Source organism: Eleutherodactylus coqui, chromosome 1 (genome assembly GCF_035609145.1).
Source record: "Eleutherodactylus coqui strain aEleCoq1 chromosome 1, aEleCoq1.hap1, whole genome shotgun sequence".
NCBI lineage: Eukaryota > Metazoa > Chordata > Amphibia > Anura > Eleutherodactylidae > Eleutherodactylus > Eleutherodactylus coqui.
In genome coordinates, this window is record NC_089837.1 from 298,637,471 (window position 1) to 298,656,663 (window position 19,193).

Here is a 19,193-nt window from a genome sequence, read left to right on the forward strand (position 1 = left end):
CAACGAAGGAGTGGCTTCGTAAGAAGCATTTCAAGCTCCTGGAGTGGCCTAGCCAGTCTCCAGATCTCAACCCTATAGAAAACCTTTGGAGGAAGTTGAAAGTCCGTGTTGCTCAGTGACAGCCCCAAAACATCATTGCTCTTGAGGAGATCTGAATGGAGGAAAGGGCCAACATACCAGCAACAGTGTGTGCCAACCTTGTGAGGACTTATAGAAAACGTTTGACCTCTGTCATTGCCAATAAAGGATATATAACAAAGTATTGAGATAAGCTTTTGTTATTGACCAAATACTTATTTTCCACCATAATTTGCAAATAAATTCGTTAAAAATCAGGCAATGTGATTTTCTGGATGTGTTTTCTCATGTTGTCTCTCATAGTTGAGGTCTACCTATGATGTCAATTACAGGCCTCTCTCATCTTTTTAAGTGGGAGAACTTGTACAATTGGTATCTGACTAAATACTTTTTCCCCCACTGTATATATATATATATATATATATATATACACACACACACACTTTCTTATATATACTTTTTATTCTGACCCAGAAAAAGTTATCATGTTATTTTTTTAGCAGTGTGTACACCATGTAAACAAGGACCCCCCCCCCATCCTCAAAAATAAAGGCTAAATTGCACCTTTTTTCATTTCACTCCACTTAGAATTTTTTAAAAGTTTTTCTGTACATTACTGTATATGGTACATTACATAGTACAATTGAAAAATACAGCTCATTCACCCAAAAACAATCCCTTAGACATCTACAATAATGAACAAATAAAAAGTTATGATTTTTTTGTAAGTTAGGGGGAAAAAACAAAAATGAAAAAGGAGCAGTCCTTAAGGGGTTAAAATGATTCAGATTTAAAAAGCATCAAACTCTCCGAGTCCTCTCATATAAAAATCAAATCATCTATATAATATTTGTATAATTTAATATTCTCAGACCATCTGTGTTTTGACATGATGTGTTGTTTTTCAAGTTCGCCTTTGTATAAATTCACAGAATTTGGTGCAAACCTCATTCCCATTGTCGTTTTATTTTAGGATAAAATGAATGACTTCTGTAATGAAAGTCTTGTGTTTAGTTTGTATAGTAGGGTTCAGTTCTATGATGAAAGCAATGGCTGCCATTGTATACATGCTATAATATAAGGTAGGATTCAAGGTTAAGGCTGGATTCACACGAGTGTTTTATTGCGGCAATTTAGCGGCTCTGCTAAACTCCCTCCCCCTCTCCGCTGCCGGAGATTAGCACACTAGCTCTGCTTAAGCTACCGCCCCCTCCCCTTGCCGGCAGTCGGCATGGGGCGGATGTTTAACACACTAGCTCCCGCCCCCTCTCTTCCCCAGCAGCCGGAAAGGGACAGAGAGTGGGAGGGAGTTTAGCAGAGCTACACTCTCTCCCCCTGCATGATGGTATTCCGGGCTGCGGCCATCTGAATGGGCGTTAAAACATTCATGTGATTTACGGTCGTGCCATGGGCGGCCGAAAATTGCAGTGCCCATGTGAAGAAGCCCTTATAATGTATCTCTGTAGTAGGATATCAATATAATGGCAGAGGATACTAATTACAGAATTGATGCCTGATATAATTGGTCCACTTGGTGGGTTTTTTCATCTGTATGGAAAAAATAGGTAATCTTGGATTATCTGTTACCCTTTTCCAATCCACAGTCTGACGTCTAAAGACATTCTCATTGAAGGTTGTACAGCTCCGATGTCGAAAGACATCCAGCAGGGTACTCTTACTGTAGAATACTGGCCGCTCTGTTGTCCGGGGCCTCTCCAGCATGTTCCATACTGCAGTACTGGCTCTAGCCAGCAGATGGTGCCATTGTATAATGGCAGAACGAGAAAGCCCCCTAGGAAACCCTGAATCCAAAATTGGATTGCAAAGGGTTAATAAAAGTATCTCTCTTTTTATACATGATAACCTGATTGAACTGGATTGATAAGAGCTCTTTTTCTATCTTCAGTTGGACCTGTTGGAATTAGAATATAGTATTTGGTGTCAGAAAATATCCTCATGGCTTCACCTACATAAACAGAGCAGTCTTGTAGTATTATGCCACCCCCTTATATCCGCGAATTATAATGTCTGGATTATTCAGCAGCATTGTGGCTTAGTGGTTAGCACTGGAGTCCTGGGTTCAACCCCCACCAAGGAGTTTGTATGTTCTCCCCATGTTTGCATGGGTTTCCTCTCACACTCCAAAAAAATACAAATAGGTGACAATAGATTGTGAGCCCCAATGGGGACAGAGCCCAATACCATGTGATATAATATACATGCACTATATAAATAAAGGGGATTATTAGAGCTCAAGTTGTGTTTACGTTGGCACTGTTTCTTGAGGTCTCTACATTCAGTAGTAACCAATATGGCGATAGTTTCAATGTAGTTACCTCTGTGGTGGGTAAGGAGGTGGTAATAGCAGCCGTGTTGGCTCCCTCTAAACCACACATATCAAACACAAGGTTCATGGCCCGCCGACTGTGCATCAAACCTAGCAGGAATTCCACTTACCCAGCCTGCAGCTCCAATCCGGCTGTGGCAGTGCAGAGTCTGTGACTGCTAATTCCACCCCCTCCTGCTATATATTTTTCAATAGGACCATAAATTTTTCAAAAGGACAAAACCAAATGCCTTTACTTAAGAGCCCATGTTCTGCTTGAGAAAGGATATGGCTGGAAAGGGTGAAAATCTTCATTGCATTGTTTTATTTCTTTTTGGAGTTGGGTCGTTTTCTCTTTGGCTTTCCTTTTATATGTAACTTTAAAGAAAGTTACATATAAGGCTACCTGTCCACGTCCCGTGATGGATTGATTCCGCCGCAGGGAAGGAGGGGGGAGCACTGACAAGTCTCCATGATGAGCCTAATAGATAGGCTCACCGCGGAGAATCACAGCATGCCGCGATTTTAATCCCGCGAGTGGAGAATCGCTATGATTCTTTGCTCGTGGATGTCGGGCTATGCTTTCCATAGTTAGCCTGTGGAAAGCTTTTCATAGCGTGATCCATGGGCGATTTATCGCCGTGGATCACGCTATGACTATCGCCCGTGGACAGGCAGCCTAAAAGAAATAGTATTGAAGACTGTTGTGTTTTGGGCGATTTGGGGACTCATTTTGGTCTGTTGCATAGGGGTTGGGATTACTGATGGAGGAAGTTCTGAAAAAAGAAAAGGAATGGTTGGGCTGACTGGATGTGGACGGGTCAGGTGGACACAATGTGCAATTGTTTTCTTGTGTCGGTGGGATTGTACTGTACTGGGATGTGTTGCAAATGATAATAAAAGAGTCTTCTACAGTAGATGTTGTCAGGATGGTGGCTAGATCTAGTTGATGTGCCTCTAATTTAGAGATAATCATGTTATGTGCTCTAGGGGTGGGTGTCTTCCCTTGAATTGTTGCCATCGGTGACATCACAGTCTACAGCTTAGTGGTGGGAATTCTGGCTGTTTTCGGTGAGTCGGGTCTATTGGCTCCAAAATGGCACTTTTAAACCTTCGTTTACTCCTAATGCTTTTCTGCCCTCCTCTCTGCTGCACGTCCCCTTCTACCGATGGCCGTAACAAACCCTCCAGGCAGGAATCCTGACCTTGTCGTGTACACACCATCATTAGTTATGTTGTCAGGACCTCTATCTATACAGCCCTGTTGGAGTTGTAGACGGTGATGTCACCAATGACAACGCGTTATTCTTCATCTGGTGACCGCAGAGAGGGTGGACAGAATGCCGCCGGGTTACATAGGGCGGTCCTTCTGTGAACTACATTTTGCACTGAATTAAGACACTCGCCAACAACTCCCTTAAAGGGGTTGTCAAGTTTTGAGCCTCCCTGCTTAAGAATGTATTTTATTAATATACTTACCATGGCATAGGAGAGCCATTTGGTGCCACACAATCTGTCCCGCGACATTACCTGGTCTTCTTGTAAATACGTCATATGTGCTTCTAATATAGAAGCCTTGGCCTATTAAGGGGACATAACTGATGACATCCAGTGTCGGGGCTTCCTATTGGCTGCAGTGGTCACGTGGGTAAATTACCACAGGACTGCTGCAGAGAAAGTAAGCAGAATGACTGGAGCAGCAGCAGAGTAGTTTTTTTTCTTTTTTTAAATATACATTGTATCCCCCTACACTGCATCTACTAATTGGAAAACTCCTTTGGTGTGACTTTCCTTACAATTTCTGCGCTCACTCCACACACATCGCAGGGTTTTTTTATCCTCTTATGACTGGGAGTATAATAAACAAGGGCATATCAGCACTCCACAGACTGCACTTCCCTGTGTGAAAGACTCACATCAACCTACAGATGCCGTGGTGCTGCTTCTTCCATCACTGCAGAAGGTCCCTGAGCGGTTGTCTGTCAGGAATCCCTCAGTGTGCTCGGTGTATAATGTGCCCCCCTCATTGCTTTAGGTGCTATACCAGCTACAGGGGCAGTGGAATGTGTACATCAATAACCCTAATCACTTCATTATCCTGAAGAGCACAGGTCACCTTTCCAGCTGGGAGGCAATACCCGCAAAGGAACCTGTACCTGGGAGGGGGGGGACACCTGTAGCTAGAGGTGCGACACCGCACAGGGACCTGTAGCTGGAGGGGCGACACCGCACAGGGGCCTGTAGCTGGAGGGGCGACACCGCACAGGGACCTGTAGCTGGAGGGGCGACACCGCACAGGGGCCTGTAGCTGGAGGGGCGACACCGCACAGGGACCTGTAGCTGGAGGGGCGACACCGCACAGGGACCTGTAGCTGGAGGGGCGACACCGCACAGGGACCTGTAGCTGGAGGGGCGACACCGCACAGGGGCCTGTAGCTGGAGGGGCGACACCGCACAGGGGCCTGTAGCTGGAGGGGCGACACCGCACAGAGGCCTGTAGCTGGAGGGGCGACACCGCACAGGGACCTGTAGCTGGAGGGGCGACACCGCACAGGGACCTGTAGCTAGAGGGGCGACACCGCACAGGGACCTGTAGCTGAAGGGGCGACATCCCACAGGGACCTGTTTCTGGGGGGGCCACACCACACAGGACCTGTTTCTGGGGGGTGACATCGCACAGTGACCTGTAGCTGGGGGGGGGGGGGCACACCACACAGGGACCTGTAGCTAGGGGGAGCGACACCGCACAGGGATCTGTAGCTGGAGGGGCGACACCGCACGGGACCTGTTTCTGGGGGGTGACACAGCACAGGGACCTGTAGCTGGGGGGGCCACACCACACAGGACCTGTTTCTGGGGGGTGACACCGCACAGTGACCTGTAGCTGGGGGGGGGGGCGACACCACACAGGGACCTGTAGCTGGGGGGGGGGAGGGTGACACCACCCAGGCACCTGTTGCTGGGGGGTGTGACACCGCACAGGGACTTGTAGCTGGGGGGGGGGGGGGGGGACACCGCACAGGGACCTGTAGCTGGGGGGGGGGGGGGGCGACACCACACAGGGACCTGTAGCTGAAGGAGCGACATCCCACAGGGACCTGTTTCTGGGGGGGCCACACCACACAGGACCTGTTTCTGGGGGGTGACATCGCACAGTGACCTGTAGCTGGGGAGGGGGGGGGCGACACCACACAGGGACCTGTAGTTGGGGGGGGGGGGGTGACACCGCACAGGGACCTGTTGCTGGGGGGTGACACCGCACAGGGATCTGTAGCTGGAGGGGCGACACCGCACGGGACCTGTTTCTGGGGGGTGACACAGCACAGGGACCTGTAGCTGGGGGGCCACACCACACAGGACCTGTTTCTGGGGGGTGACACCGCACAGTGACCTGTAGCTGGGGGGGGGGGGGGCGACACCACACAGGGACCTGTAGCTGGGGGGGGGGGGGAGGGTGACACCGCCCAGGCACCTGTTGCTGGGGGGGGGGGGGTGACACCGCACAGGGACTTGTAGCTGGGGGGGGGGGGGGGGGGGAACACCGCACAGGGACCTGTAGCTGGGGGGGGGCGACACCACACAGGGACCTGTAGCTGAAGGGGCGACATCCCACAGGGACCTGTTTCTGGGGGGGCCACACCACACAGGACCTGTTTCTGGGGGGTGACATCGCACAGTGACCTGTAGCTGGGGAGGGGGGGCGACACCACACAGGGACCTGTAGTTGGGGGGGGGGTGACACCGCACAGGGACCTGTTTCTGGGGGGTGACACAGCACAGGGACCTGTAGCTGGGGGGCCACACCACACAGGACCTGTTTCTGGGGGGTGACACCGCACAGTGACCTGTAGCTGGGGGGGGGGGGGGGCGACACCACACAGGGACCTGTAGCTGGGGGGGGGGGGGGGAGGGTGACACCGCACAGGGACTTGTAGCTGGGGGGGGGGGGGGGGGGGAACACCGCACAGGGACCTGTAGCTGGGGGGGGGGCGACACCACACAGGGACCTGTAGCTGAAGGGGCGACATCCCACAGGGACCTGTTTCTGGGGGGGCCACACCACACAGGACCTGTTTCTGGGGGGTGACATCGCACAGTGACCTGTAGCTGGGGAGGGGGGGGCGACACCACACAGGGACCTGTAGTTGGGGGGGGGGGGGTGACACCGCACAGGGACCTGTAGCTGGGGGGGGGGGCACACCACACAGGGACCTGTAGCTAGGGGGAGCGACACCGCACAGGGATCTGTAGCTGGAGGGGCGACAACGCACGGGACCTGTTTCTGGGGGGTGACACAGCACAGGGACCTGTAGCTGGGGGGGCCACACCACACAGGACCTGTTTCTGGGGGGTGACACCGCACAGTGACCTGTAGCTGGGGGGGGGGGGGGGACAACACCACACAGGGACCTGTAGCTGGGGGGGGGGGGGAGGCTGACACCGCCCAGGCACCTGTTGCTGGGGGGGGGGGGGGTGACACCGCACAGGGACTTGTAGCTGGGGGGCGACACCGCACAGCGACCTGTAGCTGGGGGGGGGGGGGGGGAGGGGGGCGACACCACACAGGGACCTGTTGCTGGGGGGGGTGACACCACACAGGGATCTGTAGCTGGGAGGGGGCGACATCCCACAGGGACCTGTAGCTAGAGGGCAACACCACACAGGGACATGTAGCTGGGGGGGAGAGCGATATAGCATGGGACCTGTATCTCTAGGGGGAGGGGCAATATCACATGGGACCTGTAGCTATAGGGCTCTGGGAGTCCCTAGGAAGGGTTCCTGTGCGGTGTCGCCCCCCAGTTACAGGTCCTGTCGTTGCAGTAGTGATCATGTGTACAGACAATCTCAGGGCTGCAGCATTCAGGATCGCATCAGCAGGAGTTACAACTGCGTTTGGAGTCATTGAAGAGTCAGAAGCGCCAGCACCAGGGCTGCCATCAACAGATGTTGTGGTATAAATACCTAGCAGCGGCCTGGCTCCGCCCACGCAGCCCACCTCCCTCTTCTGATTGGTTCTTCAGGAAAAGGGGCTGCGTTGAGCCGCAGCCAATCCCCGCAGTGTTGCTAGCTGCTCGCCGCTACGTATAGGTGGATTCAGGTGCCACTTGTGTGCGAGCTGCTTCGGTTGTTCTGGTGTAGAACTGCATAGAAGCTCAAATGCAGATCTGGCGTGAAAGCGGCTCCAGCTGCCTGACCATTTCCACTCGGGACTGTGTCTAGCGTCTCCTGGGCTCTGTAAGTGGAGGAGGAGCGGGGCTGGTGTGCTTGTCTGTGCGGATGTACCAGCGGACTAGTGCCGACAGGCTGCTCACGGCGGAGTGCAACTTGTCAGCAAAAACATGCGCCAGCAGACTGCGAGCCGTGCAGAGATCGCCGTGGCCTCTGCGGAGGGACCGCTGCAGCAGTGGCCACGGCGATCCTGTGTGCGACGGCTGCAGGTCACCTGGCTGGCAGTCCCTGCGGGCTGCTGTCCTGTGCGGGCGGCCGCCGGGTGACGGGCTGTGCGGGGCTCCACGCGTATATTACACTGCAGATATCAGCTAATTGGCCAGACACCTGCGTAGTGCCGGCCACACTGGGAGAGCGGGCCTAGCCTGCACCGCGTACCTCTGCGGCCGGGGGGCGCTCAGGAGCTGCACGGAAGTGTCCATGTGGCTGCTGTATTTACTAACACACATGGCGGAGGAGGGCCTGCCGTGCTGCTTGTATGGCGCCTCAGGTGGGAGATCCATGACGTGGGGGAGCTGCTCATAACAACCAATTACGACCCCAAGAGATTGCTGTCTACTTGGTTGCTATGGAAACACCACCACTTTCTCCTTTTAGTAGTTTTCTTCTTTTTAGTGAATATCCCAACTGTGAGCCTGAAGAAACTTATGGAATGTGTCTGTCACTTGTCACACTTTACTTGCCGATGATTTATCGGAACTTTATTTGGCGCAGAAGGAAATGATTGTTGCGGTCTGATCGCAGCAGTCCGTGTAATCGCTGGGGCCCTAACATTAGACACGTATAATATTGTAATGGGACGCTATGGCGTTTTTACACTAAATGATGGTTCAAGTGAGCGAAAGCAAATGGTTATCGTTCAGTTTTAACCTAGCCAAGCGATGATTGCTCACTTCTTGTTTGTCTCAGGGCTTCTTCACATGAGCGTATGCGCCAAAGCGCTTGCCACTGCAGAACGTATTTGTGCATGAAGGAGGTTGGAGGAGGTACATATGCATGTGTCTGCGCATGGTACTGTACGTTTTGCGCACGCAGGTCTGGTTCTCACACCTGACACACTTTTTCCCTTGGTTAGAAAGCTGTCTAGCTGAATGAGGTCCAGATGTGCTCTATGTCCCACATTTTGAATAAATCCCTTCCCTTTGTTTACTTGCGCCCCTCCTATAGACTTCTATGGGAGCCTTCACTGCACAAAACATAGAAAGATAGAGCAGGTCCTCCTTTTTTCCGTGCGCTTATGAGAGCGATCCCATTGGAATCAAAGGGTTCTATTCTTTGTATTTTGCGCGTGTGAATACCCATGCAAACACGGTCATCTCAATTAGCCCTTATGCAGGATTAACAATCACCGTTGACTTGTTCCCTTGTATTTCACCTTAAATAGCACCTTTTTTTTCTTCCTCCAGTCATTCTTATTCACTAATACAGTGGATGACTGAACAAATTAGCAAGTGAACGAGCAACGATGTATCTGCCTGTATAAACCGGCTGCCCGAGCCAACTCGGACGTTTGCTCGCTCAAACGAGAAATCAGCTCACCTAGACAGACCCCCAAGTACACATCTGTATGGGGGGCTTCATTAGAGGCCTCCATCGCAGATCCCATCTAGAAAGATAAAGTGGTGTTCGTGGCAATGCAGTGAGTGGATTCTGCAGTCTGCTTGTGGATTTTCTCTACAATGTACTCAAGCTGGAGGCTGTGGGGCAGCCTAAAATTACTCTGTACAGTCCAAGATGGCCATCGGCAGTGCTTGCAAGAGGGGTGAGACTTAGTGCCACAAGCACTTCCCCGTGGTGGGGGACAGTTTCTGAGCACTTTCCTTCTAACTCTGTACTCGGAGCACCCCTTATCACCAGGCTGGCGGTGGGGTCTTCACACAGTACTACAGGCACTGTAAATCCTGGTGCTGACCAGCGCCTCACTTTCTCCCCATCCCCTCCAGCCACTTCTCTGACCGGAGGGGGTCGGGCTTAGTTGCGGCACTCAAGCTCCATGTCAAGAAGTGCTTCAGTTTAGAGAGGGAGCGCAGAGTATTGCTCCTCCTCTATTGATATGCATGGGAGGGTTGGGAGAGATGGCTGCAGGCCAACAGCGTGTGCGTGAGTGCGTGCGTGCGTGGTCAGCCTTCCAACAATTGACCGTTAGGCTATTTGCACACAGCAGTGTTTGTAATCCAAAGCCAGGGATGGGCGCATAACATGGAAGAGGTGCAAATCTTTCCATTGTACTTTGTCTGTTTTGGACCCATTCCTAGTTACCGCTTACAAATACTAATGCAAAACAAGAATACTGGTGAGTGAAAGTGGCCTAAATAAAAAAATAATGATAGAAACGTGACGATCCTTTTAAGTCCATGACAGGCCGGACTTGTGCAACATCGCAAACGCTGTGATCTACCTCTCCGCAAACTGTTGTCCATGTTGCATTAGATATTTCTGTATTGTGCTCACTTGTATTCAGGTTCTGACTGTGAATGGGTTCTTTTGCTGTGCAAGTTCTGTCTGTCCCAGAATCAGACGGAACTTGTACAGGAAAATTCCCCATGTAAAATATACCCTGAAAGCTATAGCAGGCATATGAACAGAAGAAATATGTATGTTCCTGTGGAAGCCAGCAGCTGTCTACCAGTCATCTGACGGTATTAGTGTATCTTGACGCCACTGGAAGTTGTGGTGGAGTCAAACTGAGTGTTTGACAGGGGATTACCGCCCCCTGATTGGCTGTCTCCCCGTCCTGCCCCTCACAGGTCCTGTAGCCAGCGGCGTCCGGTGTGCAGGAGCAGCTGTCTCCCCATCCTGGACCTGACAGCTACTGTAGGCAGCTGCGGGGTCCGCGGCAGTCGGGAGTTTTCAGCTCTGCTGCTGCCAACATCATTCACGAAGCCCAGAGCGGCCGGTCTTCAGTTTACCCCGCTGCTGTTGTCCCACGGAGCAGTGAGCAGCAGCGTCGCTGGGGAGTGGACTGCACTGTTGTGGAAAAGGAGCACTGAGCACAGCCGGCAGTCGGCACTTCAGTGCGATGTATGGGTGAGCGCTGCAGAGTGTCGGAGGGGTCCTGGTTAATTTCCTGGACAGCAATTGCAGCAGCGGTTTAAGCGCTGCACAGCAGCAGAGGAGAGCAGTGGCTTAGCGGATAGCAATGCCGGCAGCAGCAGTGGGGTCAGGCATATATGTACAACAGCCTTAAAGGGGTTGTCCCGCGAAAGCAAGTGGGGTTCAGCACTTCTGTATGGCCATATTAATGCACTTTGTAATGTACATTGTGCACTAATTATGAGCCATACAGAAGTTATTCACTTACCTGTTCCGTTGCTAGCGTCCTCGTCTCCATGGAGCCGTCTAATTTCAGCGTCTAATCGTCCGATTAGACGCGCTTGCGCAGTCCGGTCTTCTCCCTTCTGAATGGGGCCGCTCGTGCCGGAGAGCTGCTCCTCGTAGCTCCGCCCCATCACGTGTGCCGATTCCAGCCAATCAGGAGGCTGGAATCGGCAATGGAACGCACAGAGCCCACGGTGCACCATGGGAGAAGACCTGCGGTCCACCGAGGGTGAAGATCCCGGCGGCCATCTTCGCAAGGTAAGTAAGAAGTCACCGGAGCACGGGGATTTGGGTAAGTACTATCTGGGTTTTTTTTTTAAACCCCTGCATCGGGTTTGTCTCGCGCCGAACGGGGAGGCTATTGAAAAAAAAAAAAACCGTTTCGGCGCGGGACAACCCCTTTAAGCAGTGCACAGCGGCGGAGGGGGCCCACATAAACGAACCGAGCACTTTACTTGCTCCACGGACACACTGTGGGAAATACAGCCGTTCCTGGACGCCGGTGGCTACAGGACCTGTGAGGGGCAGGACGGGGAGACAGCCGGACAGCCAATCGGGAACAGGGGGTGGCAACCCCCTGTCAAACTCCTTGTATCTTGACTCCACCACAACTTCAGGTGGCGTCAAGATACACCAATACCTCATATGACTGCCATCACGCACTTTTGAGGCCTGCTGTAAAGGTGCCCGTACACGTTGGGCTAAAGATGGTTAAAAGGGTCTGTTTTTAATCAAAACAACCGACTGTCAGATGTAATTTACCAGAACAATTGTTTTATCTGACCAACAGTCCTTCATCTGGAAAGAAGTCAGGCCTGCTTACAATTAAATTTTTCTGTCTGATGGTCATTAGTACTTGGCCTGATGTGTCATTCAATGCTTAGATAAACGATGGTCTGTGAAAAAAAAAATGGAGGAATACAGAAGAGGGGTATGCATGTTTAAGGCCGCCTGCACATGAACTCATTTGCATTGCGGAATCCATGGTTGGTGTCCGCAGCAAACACTGTCCATAGCACGCTATGGAAAAACACTTTCTCCTGCACACTTGCGGAAACAAATTGCGGTTTCCGCAAGCAGAGGAAAAATCACAGCATGCTCCATTTTTGTGCTGTGTCTGCACAGATGGCTTCCATTGTAGCGCGGGAGAAAGAAACATTAAAAAAAAAACTGTACTGCACATGTTCGGGCTCCCGCATTGCGTATGGGTTGCAGGTATCTGCTTTGTTGCCAAGCTCTGGTGTGAGAAAGTTTTTAAAAAAGTGTACTTTTTTTTTTTTCATACGCAGTACAATTTTTGCGGCCGTAGACAGGGTCATGGATTCCAAATTCTGTGGATCTCCTATGCAGTAGATTTGGTGTATTAGAACATACTGTTAAGCCACTCTCGCACGCACCGCTTTTTCCTGCAACTAGCGTGCCGTCCCAAGCGCCACACTTACTGTGGTACAACACTCCCATCGATTGATTAGAACACCACGATTTTTCAAGCACTGTCTGCTCTATTTTTCAGTGTTTTTGTGTTTAACGCACCCCACCACAATGATGGGATTGGTTAAAAAAAAAAAGCGCTGTCACGTGTGTTTAAAAAAAAATGCAGCTCGAAATCACGGTAGTATGCCACGGTTCTGAGTGGTGTTTAAACTGAATGCATGTGTGAGAGCGGCCTTGGGGCCCTTTTACACGGGCCAATAACCGAACTACACTCCATTGTGAAGGAGCCCTAAGAGAGGAATTGGGAAAAAACAGGGCTTCTTCACTAAGGGGTTAACTGCTTGGTTTCTACTTTGAATCTGCTCATATGTCTAGGATTTGCCTATGGCAAATCAGACATGTATTTACAAGAGGATCCATGGCACATGAAAGGCAGAAATCCGTGTGTTGGCCTCAGATTTCTGCTGTTGATAAGCCACAGATCACACTTATATTTTTCACAGATTAAATACGTAATATTATTTAAAAATCTGCCCAGGTTATTTTTTGCAGCACAGGAAAGGAGTTACAAAAATCCCATTCACATGCCTAGGGGACCAAAATGTTAGCAGATTTGCTGAGGGGTTTGTGGGCAGCTGCACCTGCAGTACCACCCCAGCCTGCTACTCTATGGATGGAGCTGTCTGCAATGACGGCTAGCCCAGCAAACAAGAAGGTCAGCAGGGAACCTGAGTGACAGACCCTAAGGCCTCCTGCACATGGGCGAATTTGCACTGCAGAATCCGGAGCGGGCGTCCGCCTCCAGATTCTGCAGCAAATCCAGCCCACAGCACGCTATGACAATACACAATTTCCTGCCCATGAGCGGAAATACATTGCGATGTCCTGCTCATGGGGAAGAAATCGCAGCATGCCGCAATTTGGTGTGGGCTACGCACGGCCGGCTTCCATTGAAGTCAATGGAAGCCGCCCATCCCGTGGCCATTTTGCAATCATCATTGCAGAATTGTTGCGGGAGCCACATCATCGCCATAGCAATGGCGCGGAGTTCTCTCTACTATGTATGTGCGCTGGCTGGCACATCCGCAGCAGAGAAGAGAAGATGCCAGAGAGGTATGCTAGGGTCTCCTGCTGGGCACCGGCTCAGATCCTGCATGCGGGGCCCAACCCGCCTATGTGAAATCACAGAGGTGAGGAAAAAGAAAAAAAACACATTCACTGAAAAAGCCAAAAATACAATACCTGAAGGTCTGCAAAGCAGACACGGTCGCCATAGGCACGATCGCCATAAGGCAGGCACAATCGCCGTAGGGCAGGCGCAATGGCCTTAAGCCCTGAAGATATGTAGTCAGCCAGACAATAATGTGTGGAGGAGCAGCTTGTTCCTGGCAGGCTAATATGCAGTCACCCACTCAACCCAGCCCAAATTGGGGAGGAGTGACTGCATATACTAATAGCCTGCGCGCGGAGTCCTCTCTACTATGTATGTGCGCTGGCTGGCACATCCGCAGCAGAGAAGAGAAGATGCCAGAGAGGTATGCTAGGGTCTCCTGCTGGGCACCGGCTCAGATCCTGCATGCGGGGCCCAACCCGCCTATGTGCAGGCAACTAACTGATCTATTGATGACCTAACCCAAGGATAAGTCATCAATGGTAAATTCCCAGACAACCCATATTTAAAGCCATTTTATGCCTTTGCTATTAGATGTAGGTCTGAATGGGGGAACGTCCTCTGGGGCTAGATTCGCACAGATACATCTATTACGTAGAGATTGGAACCCATTGATTTCAATGGATTTTGTTCACATGTCCATGTTTTACGTGTGCATTTTGGTCTCACGAAAAATGCAGCATGCTCTACTTTTCTGTGCACTTGCGCACCAAAGGTATACACAAGGAGCTCATTGGACGAATTGGCCATTTCAGTCAGTGCATCTTTTACCGCCATGCATAAATGAACATGCCCTGTGGGTGGAAAAAGTACAGTAAAATACATTTGTGCATGCACAAAAAAGTATGTGCAAGTGCGCATACACTTGTGTGAAGGGGTCCTATGCAAACTTCCCATGTGTGCAGGTTGCACCTAAGAGGCCTGGGTGCAAGGCTCATCAGGCAGCACACGGACACCCCCAAACACAATGCATGCTTCAGTATTCGTGCAATTTTATTTGGCTATTAAATGTATAGAACTGTTGAGTTAGGAAACCATCCAATAAGGTTTGCCTAGATGTGGCGGATGGGCCCACATGTTGTGATCACAATGTGCGCTGAGAACCTTTTTATGTGCTTGGTATAAACAGTCGTGCAATTTTATTTGGTGTATGAGTTCTGAGGCATGTGTTACTGTATTCGTCCCAGCCATGGCTTACATGCAGCTTCACTTTTATATCAAAAGAAAATGGAAGTGTTGACTTTGTTATTGCAATCACGTGGCGACATATGTCCTATTTCATGTCTGATACATGAAAAAGCACATATAGACTACAACAGGAGTTGCTAATGTTAAACACTCATTGCACGAACATCGCAGTTTTGTGCGTTGCAATGTCCTAAATTGGAGGCTCCATAGCAAAGCATGGGCGAGAAAGAATAGCAAAACGCTGAAAGATGGGGCAGGCAACGATTTTCAAGTCTTGCAACATCACAGGACAGGAAACATCCCAAATGGGAATAAAAATTATGGTTTTATAATTCAGTGTTTTCTCACACTCCCGCTTTGCCCAAAAATCACATGGTTTTCTCGCCTGTGTGAAGGCGGTATTACTCTAGGGGCCTTTACACTGGCAAGCAAATTGTGCGCTGCAAGTTGCACAAATATAAAACCTATTGCTTTGAATGAGGTTATTCAGATTAGGGATGTTTCCCTGCATGGCACTGCGATGCAGGAAATGCATCGCAGCATGTCCTACCTTTCTGCGATATTGCACATTGTCTTCATTGGGGCCAGCGGCAGCTGTGCCGACCCTGTTAAAAGTGACGCGAGGCCGTGAATCACAGATATCCCCCTTGCCAGTGTGAGGGAGCCCATATAATAGTATCCCAAAATGGACTGTGTGGGTTCTTCCCTTCTATGCGCACACATCCATGCAGTGATTCCGTCGACCCACATGTACACTGCAAAGTACTGCAGTGAACTGGCCTGGTTTATTCTCAGATATGGGTGTAAGCATGTATGACCATAAGCATAAATACAAAGCAGATGACCCTTGAGGAACACAAATGGTACACGTTTTTCATGCATAGTTGGCTGAGAACATAACAAAGGTGTGCCAGGACCTGTAAGTTGCTAATTGAAATCTTTGTTTACTAGTTAAAGGTCAGGGCTATAAATACTTGAATGGACACATTACAGCTGATCCCTAAATTGCTAGCTAATCATAGTCCATGTTTTCTTTTGTGTTTAACCTTGCATGTACCTTAATATAATATATGTATAGTATATTGTGAAGTTTCACTTTGCATTTCATCAACACCAGTCATTCATTTAGAGTAAAAGACTGAAAATAAATCCATTCTATTGATACAAGAACTTGTCATGGACTGGAATTTTTGCCTGTGTAGGATTAGCCTGCAACATAATTGCACTGAGGCTCCAACTGGCCACCAGGGGAACAAGTGAATCCCCCTGTGGGCCCTGAACCAGGAGTGGCCCCCATGCACAAGTGGTACACAGTACACCTGCTGCATTATACAGAAATCGGCAGAATCTCAGCCAGCCTATACATCCATATAATCTGTATTTATATAGATCCACAGGCTGGCTGAGAGGACATCTAGGCGCACTCGCACTTCTGTTGCCCCTTCACCAGGCATTTTGCTGCGTTCTAACGCTATATGAGCACGTGTGCCAGACTTGGAGTTATGAGGGCTCCTAGTCAAAGCCAGGCAAGAAGCTATTTAGAGGGCCTCAAAGACAAGCAGCCTAAACCCAGGCAGCAGGCTTCAAGAAACAGTCTGGCATATTTACTTAGACCTAAACTCCAAGGAAAAATAGAATACAATGTGAACAAAGTCATATGTATAGTTTCAATAATTTCCGGCCTCCTTGCAAAAAAAAGTCCTCATAGAGCTGCCTTAACAGTTAAAAAAAAGTGCTGTTGCTATCTCTTTCCCCCTTTTTAAGGGAAAAGACTGCAACAGCGTTTTGGTTTTTTTTTTGTTTGCTTTTATAGTAAATTTGTTAGGCTGAAAAGACTTGTGTCCAACTAGTTCAGCCTATTTCTCCCCTTCTGGGGAAGGTAAAAAACCACAATGAGGTAGAAGCCAATTTCCCTCATAGTAGGTAGTAAAAAAAACTGTATAATTTTGATATTGCTATAATTGGACTTGACCCACAGAATAAGGTCCAATTCCCATGGGTGGATTTCCGCCGCGTATCACGTGGCGGAAATCTGCTGCATAACCCCGCAGCTATTAGGTTCTATTAAACCTAATAGCGCAATGCTCACGGTGCGGAATTCCACTGTGGAATTCTGCCCCGTGAAGTTACCCGTAATCACCCGCGGCATGTTCTATTTGCCGCGGGCGGACGGCTTCCATTGCAGTCAATGGAAACCGTCCGTCACGCTATCTTCCGCTGGCTGGCGCGTCATGCGCTGTACTGCGCATGCACGCTGGCATGGGATGCGGGATGTCGGGCAGCGGATCCGGAAGTTTGAGTATGGGGTATCTGGGGGAGCGCCGTGACAGACTTCGCTACGGAATTCCGTTTGCGGAGCCCGTCACGGCCGTGGGCACTAGGCCTAAAGATGTCAATTTTTAGTGCAACGTGAATGCCATAAAAACTCTTCCTTTATCCTATACATGACAATGGTGGCTGCCATCTTTCCTGGGCTAGATTTAACAGCATTTGGCTGCCTGCAGACGGCCGGGTCGGATCCGCTTGCGAGAATTCTCGCACAATTTTTGTGCGGGCCTCTGCAAGATCCGCAGAGAAATAGAACATGCCGCGATTTGTTTTCCGCGTGAGATTCAATGCGGACAAATCACCGTTGTCTGCCTAGGATTGTGTGGGTTTGTTTTTTTTAAAAATGCAATCCTATGGCAGCTTCCACGGGCGGAAGGTCTGCAGAAAATCCCGCCGCAGAATTTCCACCCGTGTGTAGGGGGCCTTTAGAAATGCTTTTCAGCAGCTTCATAGGCCAGTCAACCATTGGACAGGAGGGGATCCATTGACTGGTATGGGGGACTGTTCTAGACCTGTTCTGTGAGCTGTGCAGAGGGCATTTTGCATGGATTGTGGTAGATAGTCACACTTTCTACGGATAGGGGATCCTATATTGTCTACAGAGGTTACTTTTCAGTCTAAGGCTGGGTTCACACTGGGCGTATTCGCAGCGGAAATCCCGCGGTTTGGCTGCAGCAAAAACCCGCAAGATTTCGCTTTTCCGCTGCGGCCGGCGCTCCCATAGAGGAGAGCCCGGGCGCGGCAGAAAAGATAAATAGACATGCTGCATATTCCGAAACCGCGGCTGCGGCCGCCGCAGCCCCGGTTCCAGCCTGACTTACCGCAGCGGATTGCCCGTCCCGTGTGGACGAGATTTCTGAGAAATCACGTCCACATGGCTGGCTAATCCCGAGATTAGCGGCCGCGAGCGGATTTGCCGCGGCGAAATTCCGCGCGGCAAATCCGCCCTGTGTGAACCCAGCCTAACACTGCCTGTGATGTTAGTCTAGTGTTTCCCAACTCCAGTCATCAGGGTACCCCAGCAGAACGTGCGTGTGTGCGTGTTGTCTTTCTTCCTTCCTCCTACAGAACAGGAAGTATCAGACTATAGGACTCTGTGGGCTGTGTAAAAATGCAGAATTTTAGGATTTTATTTTTTCAGATTGTGACTGAAAATGTAAAGTGTTGTTTTTTTGTTTTGCTTTGTTTTTTAATTTAAAAGAATTGTTGGTAAACACAAATGTGATTTACATAACACATCATTTTCTAATGACACAATCCCTTCAAAGGAATTTTACAAGTAAGGCCGCCTGCAGACGGGCAGAAATTCCGCGGCGGGAATTTCCGCCCGTACACGCCTGCATGGGATTGCATTACAACACGCAATCCTATGCAGACAGCCGCGGTTTCTCTGCACAAAATCCCACGCAGCAAACAAACCGTGGCACGCTCTAATTTTGTGCACAGAAACATCACTTACCGGCCGCCGGCTCCGCTCTGCGCATGCTCTGGCTGCCCGGCAGCCGGCACATGAAAGAGCCGGAGCTGCGGGAGCGGGTGAGTTCCGTGCTGCTCTCTGCAGGCGCTCGGGTTGGGTCCCGCTAGTTACACGTTCGTGAGCGCTCGATATCGCACTAGTTAACCTGTGTTTTATGCGATTGATTTCAATGAGAAATCTCTAATCTCACCCAGATGGCATGCGATGTGTTTAAGGTCCCATGAAATCAATGGGCGAGGCCTTCTGAGGAACGCGAAAATAGGACATGCAGTGTTTTTTGTTTGCTTGTGTATGATTCCATTCAAAAGAATGAAGTTTATATTTGCGTGTCCCGTGACGCACAAAACTTGTGCAAGATTCTCGGCTGTGTGGAACCGGCTTACATTTATTTATTTTTATTTTTTCTTTAGCCTTCTAACTATGCCCCAAAATAATAACCTAGTTTTATACTTTTCCTCTCTGGGACCCTGCAGCTCCAGCACTGCCTCTCCTCTGTGATTGGCTGCAGCCTGTAAGGCCCCCCCTGTCCGGAACAGAGGGATTTCACTGAGGATTATTTAAAGTTTTAAAAAAATTGGGTGTACAAAAAAAAAAAAAAATTTAAAAAGCTTGCGATTCATCTCCCCTTACAGATCATATCCGTG

General features: G+C 50.0%; 1 protein-coding gene across 1 annotated transcript in view; it reads left to right on the forward strand.

The window, feature by feature from the left end:
* Positions 1 to 7,556: 7,556 nt before the first annotated feature.
* Positions 7,557 to 19,193, forward strand: part of YPEL2 (yippee like 2) — a 61,638-nt gene continuing 50,001 nt past the window's right edge. The window contains exon 1 of the mRNA XM_066591855.1: positions 7,557 to 7,639. The gene's annotated coding sequence lies outside the window, so the exon portion shown is untranslated. The remainder of the gene's footprint in view (positions 7,640 to 19,193) is intronic.